Source organism: Rhododendron vialii, chromosome 11a, assembly GCF_030253575.1.
Source record: "Rhododendron vialii isolate Sample 1 chromosome 11a, ASM3025357v1".
Taxonomy (NCBI): domain Eukaryota; kingdom Viridiplantae; phylum Streptophyta; class Magnoliopsida; order Ericales; family Ericaceae; genus Rhododendron; species Rhododendron vialii.
Genome location: NC_080567.1, coordinates 16,452,275 through 16,467,430, shown reverse-complemented (window position 1 = coordinate 16,467,430; position 15,156 = coordinate 16,452,275). Strand labels below are relative to the sequence as shown.

Sequence of the window (15,156 nt, the reverse complement as noted above, 5' to 3'; positions counted from 1 at the left end):
CTTTTTCCTCCGGCATTATGCTAGGTAAGGGCCTCAGAATAGGGAGCCAAATTTGGCCTGTGAAGGGCCACCAGCCCATTAAAAGAGGGTCTAGAAGTTGCGTCCTTGAACTGTCCTATATGGTTTGGCGGCTTTGGCCATTTTTGTTTTTCTTTTGGTCAAGGGAAACCCCTTCCACCCAGCTCTTCCCCTTTTTTGGTGAGGTTGCTGGAAAATCACTTGCCCTAACTCTCTCCTTACTTGGCCCAACCCTTTCAATTATGACCACGTAGGTTCGTTTCCACCCCCTCCTCTCTAACCTTAAAAGCTGGATTTCTCCTCAATTGCAAATTGAAAGGCCCTTCAATTCCATACTGATTCCACCTACTCAATGGATGGAAGTTCAGTGTAGGGCCAAACTAAATCGAGACCAGGAATTTGAATTTCACATGTCTGACATTTAGTAGACATAGCTGGAACGATACATCATCACCTCTAATAACACCATAGCCTAACAGAAATGTTGTCAGTATGCTGCTGTTGTTGCTGGCTTGCTGCATTGACACCAACGGTACCCCTAAAATCTATTTTCACCTCTTGGAACTACCTTGCTCTACAGATGCAAAGACCCTACCTGTACTTTCATCCTTCCGCCCACCACAATTTCACTACCACCGACCTCCCTTTGAAAACCATCTTTCCTTATCCAAGTTCAATAAGATTATCCTGTACAGTGTAATATTATTCTCAACTTCTTCAAATCCATATTTTAAAGATCCTAGTCTAATAGGTAAGTTAGCTAAAATTTGGTAGGAACTATAGTCAGCTTGTACTTTTGTCATTATTAATTTTTTTTAAGGAGCTATAGCCACCTTCTACTGATATTATTTTTCAAGTTTTTGGTTCCTTCCTTTCTTGTTGTCTCAAAATGTCAAAATGAATTATATAGATTGGATTTTTGTTTTATTATTAATTCTATATGAATGAGCTGGAACTAAACCCTTCGGTTAGCACAACGTAGCTATTAGTAGGCTAATTTTCCTTTGGTAGTGTTTCATAGCTATGAAGCATGGTTGTTACGATAGTGGATACAGATACAACAGGTATGGGTATGGCAAGATGCAAAAATCTAAAAAAATTGGACAAAAATGACCAAGATACGGCTGTAAAAAAGTTGTCTTAAAATTTTTAAAGTCGTCAGTCGTGTGAATTAGTTCAAGATCCTTTGGCCACTCTAAAGGATGTTGATACACACGTGACATCATAGGGATTTGTCGACTTAACATACTGTGAAAAGGTAAGACATTACTTCCGTCCAACTATTTTCTTTTTCCATAAAAAGTATTTCAGAAATTTAATATTTTATCTATCGAGATATTTCTTCTCCTATCCTATGCTAAAATATTACAATCACAATTTTGTAAAAGTTTGGATGTGCAACTTATTGTATATCCGAGGAATATTGTTATCCAATATGGAGGAAATATGGATACGATTCGCTTCTAGAAGTATCCATGCTAAATAGCTTAGTAGACTATCTTTTTCCCTTATTTTTAGACCAGCCAAGGAGTTTGTAATATATTAGTTCATGGTTTGAGAGGCAGTAATACTTGCTTTAGATTGAAGTCTTACAATTACAAGTGTCTTTCATCAACTGTAGATAACTCTGATTTTGTTGGATGGTCTCGTGTGCAGTGGAATATTAGGCTATCTTAATTTGTTCTGGAGGTACATGGAATTATTCTAATTGTCAACTGGGGTTTGGAACATTGAACTTAGGACTAACAGCAGGGGGATTGAACATGACAGGCTTCCTATGATATGTTACAAATTAAGGTTTGTTTTTACCTAAAGTGGATTTGTTCTCTCCGTCCCCTTTTTGCATTTAATCACATGGTAACCAAATTGGATGGAAGATTGTTTTGGAACCTAAAACTAAAGTGCTTTAGAGAATCAGAAATATACCTTGGATTTTCCTAATTGTTCTCCGGATTTTCAGCGGAGGTGGAAAAAAGCATACTAACTTGTAGTTGATCTAAAGAGAAAGTAGAAACTTGGACCCTTGTGATTTTGCTGGCCAGTTCTCTAGCTAGTATTGAAGTTCTCAAGGGATGGTGCAAGTTATGGCCACACAAGAGATTATGCAATTAGGACCACTTAATGGATGTGGTTTGGTGGATTTGGTTTAAGGTTTTGGTTGTTTCAAACAAGATGATGATAGAGGAAGAGTCATGAAAATTTCACTTGTCTACATGCATAAATTGGAGTACCATATTTCTTGATTGTTTTGTATTATATTCCTTTTCCAATGATCATGCTTTATCTACGTTATTTTGGTATTTTCCTACCTGAAACAATCAGAGCTACTTGTTATCTTTCCATATACAGGTTCCATCAACTTCCTGAATTCGACCAAGTAAAATGAAGTTGCCGTAGACACCTGGCAGGCCATAATGGGCATAGGAGGAAGCCGCCACCTGGGTCTCCAATATCCTTCCAATATGGATGGTTCCTTCATCTCTCTTCAGTTAATTCCCTATCGAAGCCGTTCAATGTGATCAGAACGTGATTTTAAGGGTACTCGTGAGAAATCAACAAAAAAAATGACCGGGAAGGGCTTGATCCGAACAGTTTTTTATTGAACGGTTCAAATAAAAACTGCTCAAATCAAGCCTTTTCCGGCCTTTTTGTTTTTGCTAATTTCTCGCAGCCACCCTTAAAATCACATTCTGCACACATTGAACGGTTCGGATCATAAAAATTCGATCGAGAACTATGAGATTGGAATTTTGGGTGTATTTTTGGGATGATCTGAGCCGCTCAATGTGTTCAGAACGTGATTTTAAGAGCACCCGGGAGAAATCGGCAAAATAAAAACACCGGGAAGGGCTTAATTTGAGCAGTTTTTTACTGAACCATTCAATAAAATGCAAACAAAAACTGTTTGGATGAAGCTCTTCCCGATCATTTTTTTTGCCAATTTCTCGCGGGGAACCTTAAAAACACGTTTTGATCACATTGAGCGGCTCGAATCATCGAAATTCAATCGGAAAAGAGGAGGTGCGGACGGGAAGGGGTGTGGACTTGATCCGGACTCTGTGTGTGTGTGCATATATATATATATATTGTGTTGTTGATGCATATATCGAGGGGGAGCATTTGTTCATTCTTTTCTATAACATTACTTTTAAAATTTATATTTTGTGTCATCAACAAAAAGGAGGAGATTGTTGGAAATAACTTATTTTTTGATTATATTTTTTGACAAAATTGATTTCCTACTCCTAAAAAAGAAACACACTTTGGCCAATTTTTGATCCAATTTGGACAATTTTTCCCCCTGATTGGGAAGCCACTGGTTTTGTATAGCAGGGTAATTCTGTCTTTTTCACTCAGGCAACAAACATGAGCCACGTAAGTAAGAAACGTGAACCATATCACTTCGTTAGCTCCGCCTCCCTCTCTTCTTTTCTTCTTCTGGTTATAGAAAAATAGAAAGAGAGAGTTTTGGGCGAGCTGAATCTTAAGGGCATCTCCAACTATCGCCGTCGTCTTCATTAGCTTCGGAGAAGATAAGTTCAGTTACTGCGGCTCCGACAAAGATCATCGTCAATAATCGTCGTTGTCGTCGCTGGGTAAGTTCTTAATCGGTGTGGGTTTTGATATTGTTGGGTTTAGTAGTAATTTATGGGATTGGGTTTCAAACCTTTTGTAATCATTTATTTTTCTTTTATTTCAAAGCACTTCCAGATTTTTGAAGCTCCAAGCTTACCAACACTTCCAAGATCTATGCCCCATCAACCAGAATTTCAGGTAAATCGTGCATGAAATTCGTAAAAACAAGAATACCGTAAAATGAGAAGATCTCAATTGAGAATTACTTTGCAGGAATTTCATTTGGAGACTATAGAGAGGGCCAATTGAATCTGCTCCTCAGGTATATCCTCACCTTTTTCAAAATCTGTTACAAATACTCTAGTGTAGAAATAGTTTTCATGGAACTGCCATTCTATTGTTTCAGCTTCCTCTAAGCCCTTTGAAATGTCCAAAATCACAGAGGTTTTGTAGCCAATTTCATTTTATCCTAAAATCTTGACACTTCCTTAGTTTTGCAACTTGTTTGTGGATAAGATATCTGTTACGTTTGGATCTTCAATTGTGGTGAAAGAGGGGAAAAAAGAAATGGATAATCTAACTGAATGTCTATTTTCCATTTCATTTTCCATCCTCTTGTATAGATTTCTCTACTTTTCTACAAGATATATGTACGTATGGCCCATTCCTATGGAGTATTAAGTTTGCCCTTTCCCTCTTCATATTTTGCAAACAAACTTCAAGTTCTACAATCGCTCTGAAGTGATTAGCTGCACAATTCAATTTTCACTTCCTCCAAAAATTAGCAAAGGTTTTGCTACTTTTTTATTCACAATTGTTAATATTTTGGAAACAACTTCATGTGGTACAATCACTCCCATGTTATTACCTAATCAAATTTGACATTTCTTACTACGAAAATGAAAGTTCTGTAGTTTAATTTCCTGTACAAATGGGAGGAAAATGTGACTTTAAATTATTTATAATTTTCTTGTGGTAGTTCAAAAATGAAAGTTCTGTAGGTTAATTCCCTGCACTAATGGGTGCAGAGCTGACTTTAAATTAGTGGGTTTTTCTTGTAGGGCAATTCAAGATTGGCCTATGTCAATTAACAGTTACTTCAGACGAGAACGATAACCTGGCTCATGCTCGAAACTCAATCAAAGCTTCTGCCAAGCAAGGTGCAAGCCTTGTTATGTTACTTGTGAGTTGACTACTATTCCTTTTTCACATTATTTATTTTTCTGGAACAAAAAGTGGCAATGGTGAAAATCGCTGGTTATTCGGATTTTAAAAAATTATGACTCATGTTGGATTTACTTGTTACTAGGAAATGTGGAACTGTCCTTTAATTCGATCGATTACTTTGAAGAATTTGTTGAGGATTTCGATGATAAGGATGGAGGTCTTTCTGAAGTTGCGCTTGGCAACGGGATCACAATTGTTAGTGGATCTATGCCAGAAAAGGAGAAAAAAATTATTTGCAAAACTGCTGCTGTGTTTTTGGACCTGAGGCCAACTGGTCAAGCATAGTAAAGTACCTACACAAGAATTTGAGAAGATAAATAAAAGGATGTAAGCGTTGTAGAAACTAAATCAAGAATTATGGTGTCATGCAGATGCACTTCTTTGATATTACCTTCCAGGAGATATTTCACTCCAGGAGTCGGACACCTTCACAACAGGAGATCAACCTACCATTGTCGACATAGGTACACATTGACTTCACAGGCAAGTAAATTTGCTCAAGCACGTAAGATCATTTATATGCTGTATTCCAAACTGAAAATGAAATTGTGATGGATTACATGGACATGGAGTCCTTTATACGCAGCATTCTATGTTGAAATTGATGTCGTGGTGGAAACATGGAGATATTTTGATGGAGGTCATATATTTGTTGTACCAGAGATAAGACTAGCTGATGGATTCAAGTTTTACACCTTCTAAATGGATTGTCTTAATGCTTAAGAAACAAGTAGTTTTGGTTTCGTATTTGGGGGAGGTGGACTCTTGCTCTCTAGGAACTGGAATTCTTCCACAAAGTGTTCATCTCAAACTTTTGTCGCCGAATAATCCTAATTATTCACATTGCAAAAACTTACAGAGTTTGGGGAGTTGTTGTTGTCTTCTGTTCAGCGTAATTTGACTTGGTGGTGTGCGTGGCGTGATCTTAGCGTTGTTGGGATTGGCTTGCTGACGTTGGGTGTTGGCTTTTATGTTCCTCCATGGGGGAGCGATTGTGTGCTGTTGTGTCTTGTGGAAGTTTGCCCTGACCTACCTTTACATGTTCATTTGATTGATTTCATGTTCTAAGTCTTAACGTCAAGGTACTTATTTAGCTTCAGTTTGATGTGTGAAGTATGTACAGCTAGGATTACTTATTTTGGGAAATCACGTGCTAGCTTGTTGATGATGGCTGTGTCTTTAGGAAGAAAGGACATCATGAAATTTTTCTACATTTCTTTCATTTTTAGTGTCATTTATTGTATTAAATGTTTTTAGAGACATGAAAATGAATCTTCTGAGACAATGTGTAAGATCTGACCCTTCTTGATGAGAAACGGCAACAGTACAAGAGCATGATTTCATAGGTATCTAGGAGGATTCAAACTGCTCATTTTAAAGTATCCAGTAGATGATTGAAATTTGTATGTGATTATATATTCATCTGTTTTGTAGCTGAATGCTGAGATTGCTTAGCAGAATGAATTAAGAGAAAAGGAAATGCCACTTGTTCAGGATGTAGAAGCTAAAGTTAAAGAACTAACCCAGTTTTACTGCGTTGATCTCTTACATGACCATTTTTTTTGATGTTTTCATGTTGTAGAATGAGAAAGCATTGGCCGCCTAGGAAGATGCTACCCGCCTGGCCTTCTTCAACAATGCACAAAAGCACTGCAATGTGCTCATGGGACGACTTTCAAAATCCAAGGGTACTGTTGTCATGTCCCAAAACATGCACTCTTCTAACTTGAAAAGCTTTTGGTAAATTTTGACTTCCTTGATCTTCTAAGTTAGCTACCTTAATTTTGTGTGGTATACATGACCAAAATGGTTGAAAAAAGGGGGAGGAAATGAGTTTGTTACATCTCTAAGAATGGATTAAACTAGCTACTACTAATTCTAAATTAAAGAAACAAGTTGCATCTCTCTAAGGATTTAGATGATTTGAAAAAGGAGAATGTTGTTTTAAAGGAAAAGAACACTAACTTGACTAAAACAATTTTCAAATTCACTCAAGGAGAAGAATTTTTATTTTAAACTGTTGGGTGCTCAAAAATGTGTTTTTGATAAAGCCGGAATTGGATATAAACCCTTCAAAAAGCAAAAGTCATTTAAAACTGTTTTCATTAGAAATTCTACTTCTAGTGCACCAAACTCTACATGCACAGTTTGCAATCAAGTAGGACACACTCAATATTTTTGTGACCTTAGAAAGGGAACGGGGACTATGTGGGTCCCCAAGTCTATTGGCACTAACTCTCCAGGACCCAAGCAAACATGGGTATCAATATCAACCAAATGAATGTCATTGTAGGTCTGCTTAAGGTCAAAGTCCAAACAAGGGAAATGGTATCTCGATATTAGAAAATGTTTTACATGTTGATGGATTAAAGCATAATTTACTTAGCATTAGTCAATTATATGTGATAAGGGAAACAAAGTCACCTTTGAACAATCTATAAAAAAAATTGTCTTAGGTCCATTATGTGAATTTCATAATCCTACATGTCCACCTATTAGTTTTGTAAGGTGTCAAGTCCTATTTAAAAAGTTCATAGTATGCCCAACCACTCCCTGGCGTAAGGTAGGGTACCCTAGGGTTTAGGCACTTTTATTAGGTTTTAGGGTGCACTTTCCTATTATAGGGTAGGGTACCTTAGGATTTAGGGATTTCATAGGGTTTTAGGGTGCACTTTCCAATTTTTAGATTTTAGTGGTTTAGGCACTTTCATAGGGTTTTAGGCACTTTCATAGGGTATTCTAGGTTTAGGTTACGCGTGTCGACTTTTTGCTTATAAAACTAATAGGTGGACTTGTGGGCTTATGAAATCTCTATAGTGGACCAATCATCAAATCTCCCAAAAATCTAAGTGCATAATTGAATGCATCAATGACATCAAAGTACTATTTGCCGGTCAAAGACATGAGAACGTTTATATTATTCATCAAAATGATTTATCGTCTTCAAATGTTAATTGTTTTTTTGCGATGATAGTTGGCTATTGCATAGAAAGCGTGGACATGCACATATGGACCTAATTTCTAATTGGTTTACCTAAAATATCTTTTTCAAAGGACAAGTTGTGTGAAGCATGCAACAAGGGAAACAAACTAGTGTTTCTTTAAATAAAAAAAATATCATTTCTTCATCTAGGCCACTTCAACTATTACATATGGATTTGATTGGTCCTAATAAGACATTAAGTTTTGGTGGCAACTCGTATATATTGGTAGTTGTTGATGATTTCTCTGGATACACTTGGGTCACCTTCTTAGCTCATAAAGATAAAGCTTTTCCATCTTTTACTAATCTTCGTAGACGTCTTCAAAATGAGAATGGATTTTCTATTTCAAATATTAGGACTGATCACGGGCGAGAACTTGAAAATTCTTCTTTTGAAAAATATTGGACATAATTTCTCGGCTCCTAGGACTCCTCAACGGAACGGGATAGTTGAGAGGAAAAATAGGGCTCTGGAAGAAATGGCCAGAACCATGGTTTGTGAAAATTCTTTGCCTAGATATTTTTGGGCTGAAGCTGTTCATACAGCTTGCTTTTTTCCATGTTTTTGGATGTAAATATTTTGTGCTTAATGATGGAAAAGATAACTTAGGAAAATTTGATGACACATCTGTTGGAGCTATTTTCCTTGGATATTCAACAACTTGTAAAGCTTTTCAAGTTTTTACTAAACGTACATTACTTGTTGAAGAGTCAGTTCATGTTGCCTTTGATGAGTCTATTGTCTCTCTTCCCAAGGATGTAGTAAGTGATGACAAAACAGGTATAGATCATAGAATGGAAATATTTGAAGGGACATCGAAAGATGAAGGACCATTAAATCAAATAATGTGAGAAAGGCAATCACAAGAACTAGGTGGAGAGAATCAAGATCTTTCAAAAGAGTTGATATTCGTCCAAAATCACCCAATTGATCAAGTCATAGGTGATATATCCGAAGGTATAACTACTCTTCAATCTCTTAAAAATGAAAACGTTGTGGCCTAAAGATGATGCCTTGGTGTCTAAGTATCTGTTTGTAATATTGCTCGCTTACTGTTTTTCATTCACATTTTCTTTGTCAGGGATCAGAAGAAGAGGTGGTCACTTGTGTCGTGTAAGGTATTAGTTTTTAGGACTTTGGGTACTTGGTGGTTTTTTTAATTGTAAAAAGCCTCTTGTAGTTTTCTATCCTCAGTTGACTGTCAGAAGCATTTTTCCTCCCATAATTCACGTTCCCCACGGATGTAGATGTAAACTACCAATGACTTCTAAATAGATGGTAATGGAGTAGTAAAGAGATGATGTTGGCCATAGGACTTTTCCTTGTTCTTCGTAAGTTTGAATTTGTTGACATTTGTCTTGTATGCTTTGTTTTCACGTAATTGCACTTGCGTAAATTAGCCACGAATCACAATAATTTTGTAGCAAACCGAGAGTAGGAGTGCTTTTTGTATATTTTCTTGTCTTGAATCTAAACCATGTTTGATAACTTTGTAGGTGAGAACTAAGCGTTACTCAGTTTCTCCATTACTCCTTCGTCCCACAGAACCAAAAATAGGACCCCCTGTTATCTCTATGGTGTACACTTTACCTTCAGCTGAACCACTCGAATGACTTGACTGGTTCCTTTTGCTAGTTTCACCATTTCATCCCAATCATATTTGTTCCACTCCACTAGCTTTTTCCTCCCGCATTATGCTAGGTCTGGGCCTCAGGATAGGGAGCCAAATGTGGCCTGTGAAGGGACACCAGCCCATTAAAAGGGGGTCTAGAAGACGTGTCCTTGAATTATCCTTTATGGTTTGGCAGCTTTGGCCATTTTTGTTTCTCTTTCGGTCAAGGGAAACCCCCTCCACCCAGCTCACTTTTCTGATCCAAGTGGTGTGAGGTTGCAATCACTCGCCGCAACTCTCCCCTTACCTGGCCCAACCCTCTCAATTATGACCATGTAGGTTCGTTTCCACCCCCTCCTCTCTAACCTTAAAAGCTGGATTTCTCCTCAATTGCAAATTGAAAGGCCCTTCAATTTCGTACTGATTCCACCTACCCAATGGATTGAACTTCAGTGTAGGGCCAGATTAAATCCAGACCAGGAATTCGAATTTCACATGTCTGACATTTAGGGGACACAGCTGGAACGATACACCGACTATCACCTTTAATAACACCATAGCCTAACAGAAATGTTGTCAGTTTGCTGTTGCTGCATTGACACCAATGGAACCCCTAAAATCTATTTTCACCTCCTGGAACACTGCCTTGCTCTACAGATGCAAAGACCTTACTTGTACTTTCATCCTTCTGCCCACCTCAATTTCACTACCACCAGCCTCCCTTTGAAAACCATCTTTCCTAGCACAACAAGATCAATAAGATTCTCTTGTACAGTGTAATATTATTCTCAACTTCTTCAATTCCATATTTTAAAGGTCTTGGTCTAATAGGTAAGTCGGCTAAAATTTGGTAGGAACGTCAACTTGTACTTTTGTCAATAATTTTTTTTTTTTTGGTTCCTTCTCTTCTTTGTATGAACTATAGCCATCTTCTACTGTTGTCATTATTTTGATGTTTTTGGTTCCGTTCTTTGTTGTCTCAAAATGTCGAAATGAATTATAGATTGGATTTTTGGGTTGTTATTATTGGATATAAGCATTGTAGAAACTAAATCAACAATTGTGGTGTCATACAGATGCACTTCTTTGATATTAACCTTCCAGTAGATATTTCACTCCAGGAGTCGGACACCTTCACAACAGGAGATCAACCTACCATTGTCGACACAGGTACGCATTGTCAACACAGGTACGCATCGACTTCACAGACAAGTAAATTTGCTCAAGCACGTAAGATCATTTATATGCTGTATTCCAAACTGAAAATGAAATTGTGATGGATTAAATGGACATGGAGTCCTTTATACGCAGCATTCTATGTTGAAATTGATGTCGTGGAGGAAACATGGAGATATTTTGATGGAGGTCATATATTTGTCATACAAGAGATAAGACTAGCTGATGGATTCAAGTTATGCACCTTCTAAATGGATTGTCTTAATGCTTAAGAAACAAGTAGTTTTAGTTTCGTATTTGGTGGAGGTGGACTCTTGCTCTCTAGGAACTGGAATTCTTCCACAAAGTGTTCATCTCAAACTGTGTCACCGAATAATCCTAATTATTCATGTTGCAAAAACTTACAGAGTTTGGGGAGCTGTAGTTGTCTTATGTTCTCCATAGGCTTAATTTGACTCGGTGGTGTGCGTGGCGTGATCTTAGCGTTGTTGGGATTGGCGTGCTAACATGGGCGTTGGTTTTTATGTTCCTCAAAGAGGGAGCGATTGTGTGTTGCCGTTGTCTTGTGGAAGTTTGCCTTGCCACTCTCACGTACTGTCACGCCCCGATCTTGCACGACCCGAGCACGAGAGTTCAAAAAAATAAATATAAATGGAAGTGAGTGTTTTTTTTTTTTTTTAAGGGCTTTTTCAAAATGGTCAACACCAATAAAAAGAAAACCTAGAAGTTTTATCATAAAGACCAATGAAGCTTCACACCACTCCAACAATAGAAAAATTACCTATAAGCGTATTCACGTTCGAGTTTTTGAAAGAGTCAAAATATGTAATTAAATTTAATACAAACCCAAAAGAATACCAAGTCACAGGACTTCCAAAATCTTACCATCAAATTAATGGAATACAAGTATATCAACTAAGCAAAATATATATATATATATATATATATATATATATAACAAGTCAAAACACTATCATGCCTCCGGATCCACCGCCTTACCTGAAAAAGGTTGGATTATACAACGTGAGTCGACACTCAATAGGAAACGTGCTAAAGGCGAAGATAAGAGAACGCAAGCAAAATACACGATACACAAAATAATTTGTTCTAGTCTACTTCTTTTCGAATACATCAATTTGCGAGTATACACTATATCCTAAGAGAAAGCGCACTTTAATGATCCCAAAAAAAAATGCAATACTAACATTTCCTTCTCAAATATCAAACCGAAGTAAATAAATAAATAAAACAATCCGATACAGTACGATACGATGAAAATCCAATTCCCAAGTACCAAGTTATAATCAAACCACGTAAACTCATCTCATCTCATATAATAATCAAACCTCGTAAACTCATCTCATCTCATATATCCAAAATTCTTCAAACACAAAACATGTTAAATTATTTAGTCAAGTAGGAGAAAATTAGCACATAAGACCGATGGTCCAAATTAACAAGTTGTGTACCAATCCTAGGCGACTGATCAGGTTCCTAATCATCCAAATTTATGGGTTACTAACCCAAAGGCCTATGGAACACCTTATCCCGCGCGGGTTTACGGACTATACACCGACGGATAAACTTGTTATCCATATGCTTCCGGCTACACAACAAGTATAAAATAGCAACGTCAACCACCAATACATGGCTCACTATCCCAAATATCAAGTATAAACTCCAAATCATCCTTTATTTAAATATAGAAAAATCAAGAAAACACAAACATCTAGGTTCAAGTTTCTTAAGCTTGTATGTACTTATCATTTTCCTTATTCAAGGCAACTCTTCCATTACTTACTTTATACTACAATTGATACGAGAAAAACAAAATGTGTTCTTAACAAGATACCAATAATTCATCTAAGTACCCAAGATTACATATTAGGCTAAATAATCATCATACTCTATCACGAAAACTATAGACCTGTGAACAATACACAACATACATATATCACATCTACTTAGAACACATTAGGGTTTTCATGAAATTGGAGGGGAAAAAATGCTATACACCACGAAATTTTAGGTGTATCTCACTATACTTTCCAATATTTAAGCATTTAGCAAGAATCCTACCTCAAAAAGAGAAATCCCCAAATTGCCATGAAATCCCGAATTTGATCGATGGAGATTTTGTTCGGATAGATGCGTAGCCCTTTGTCCGTAGATCACGTTTTCTTCTTGCCTTGTTGCGAGATTCACGAGCCTTGACCTTCGATTTTGCATTTGAACCATGAGTTTGTGTTGTTGATGAGGGAGAAAAAGAAACATGAAACAGTCGCAGGAAAAAAGAAAGAAAATGTGGGTCGGCACCCTCTCTGATCCAATTTAGAGTTTTATGTATAAAAATTACACTATGCACCCTTTACTTACTTAGGCACTCTCTAAAGTCCCACTATTTAATAAGTAGTCAGAACATGACCCCAAAGTACTAAATAAAATAATTAGCAACTAATCTAAAAGATTCTCAAAGTGGGTCCCTCAACACTCTCGCCCTAAGGCTCACAAACTCAGGCCGCACGACGAAACATACACATACATAAAGAAATCCATTACTCATAAAATTATTTAATTATAATTCCACACACCAACATCAATAAAATAAAATTTAAAATTAGACACGGGTCTCTACACGTACCACTTTATTACATTTACTTGTTCATTTGATTGATTTCATGTTCTAAGTCTTAATGTCAAGGTACTTATTTAGCTTCAGTGTTGTGTGTGAAGAATGTACAGCTAGGATTGCATATTTTGGGAAATAATGTGCAAGCTTGTAGGTGATGGCTGTGTCTTTAGAAAGAAAGGAAATCATGAAATTTTTCAACATTTCTTATGTTTTTAGTGTCATATATTGTATTTAATGTTTGCAGAGACATGAAAATGAATCTTCTGAGACAATGTGGAACATCTGACCCTTCTTAATGAGAAATGGCAACAGTTCAAGAGCAGGATTTCATAGGTATCTGGGAGGATTCAAACTGCTCATTTTAAAGTAGGAGTAGATGATTGAAATTTGTATGTGATTACATAATCACCTGTTTTGCAACTGAATGCAAAGATTGCTGAGCAGAATGAATTAAGAGAAAAGGAACTGCCACTTGTTCAGGATGTCGAAGCTAAAGTTAAAGAACTAACCCAGTTTTAGTGCGTATCAGTGTTGATCTCTTACATGACCCTTTATTTTGATGTTTTCATGTTGTAGAATGAGAAAGCATTGGCCACCAAGAAAGATGCTACCCTCTTGGCCTTCTTCAAGGATGCACAAAAGCACAATAATGTGCTCATGGGACAACTGTCAAAAAACCATGGATGAATGAAGGGTATGGTGCTCATGTCCGTTGCACTATCCGTGGGTACTGTTGTCGTGTCCTAAAACATGCACTCTTCCAACTTGAAAAAGCTTTTGGTAAATTTTGACTTCCTTAATCTTCTGAGTTAACTACCTTAATTATGTCCGGTATACATGACCAAAATGATCTATAGAGAAAAATGGGGGGAAATGAGTGTTACATCTCTCTAAGAATAGATTAAACTAGCTAATACTAATTCTAGATTAAAGAAACAAGTTGCATTTCTCTCTAAAGATTTAGATGATTTGAAAAAGGAGAATGTTGTTTTAAAGGAAAAGAACATTGGCTTGACTAAAACAATTTTCAAATTCACTCAAGGAGAGATTTTTTATTTTTTCTTTAAACTGTTAGGTGCTCATAAATGTGTTTTTGATAAACCCAGATTTGGATATAAACCCTTCAAGTAGGACATACTTAATATTTTTGTGATGTTAGAAAGGGAATGAGGACTATGTGGGTCCCCAAGTCTATTGGCACTAACTCTCCAAGACCCAAGCAAACATGGGTACCAATCTCAACCAAATGAATGTCATTGTAGGTCTACTTAAGGTCAAAGTCCAAACAAGAGAAATGGTATCTCGATATTGGATACTCCAAGTCATATGACTAATCACTGGAGACAAATCAATGTTTTCAACCCTTGCTGGAAAATATGGTGGATATGTGACCTTTGGCGACAACAACAAAGGCAAGATCATTTGTATAGGTACCATTGGTTAAACTCCCTCTACTACTATTAGAAAATGTTTTACATGTTGATGGATTAAAGCATAATTTACTTAGCATTAGTCAATTATATGTGATAAGGGAAACAGAGTCACTTTTGAACAATCTATAAAAAAAATTTGGCTTAGCTCCATTATGTAAATTTCATAATCCCACATGTCCACCTATTAGCTTTGTAAAGTGTCAAGTCCTATTTAAAAAGTTCATAGTAGGCCTAGTCCACTCCCTGGCGTAGGGTAGGGTACCCTAGGGTTTAGGCACATCGGGTTTTACGGTGCACTTTCCTATTATAGAGTAGGATACCTTATGATTTAGGGACTTTCATAGGGTTTTAGGGTGCACTTTCCAATTATAGGGTTTTAGTGGTTTAGGCACTTTCATAGGGTACTCTAGGTTTAGGTTACGCGTGTGGACTTTTTGCTTACAAAACTAATAGGTGGACTTGTGGGCTTATGAAATCTCTATAGTGAACCTATCATCA

The 15,156-nt window shown here is 36.9% G+C and overlaps 1 long non-coding RNA gene across 1 annotated transcript; it reads left to right on the top strand.

Moving 5' to 3' along the window:
* The first annotated feature begins 6,060 nt into the window (after positions 1-6,060).
* LOC131306688 (uncharacterized) lies at positions 6,061-6,776 on the top strand. The gene is made up of 2 exons (XR_009193978.1): positions 6,061-6,167; positions 6,256-6,776. It is a non-coding gene; the product is annotated as an uncharacterized LOC131306688 (long non-coding RNA).
* Positions 6,777-15,156: the final 8,380 nt, after the last annotated feature.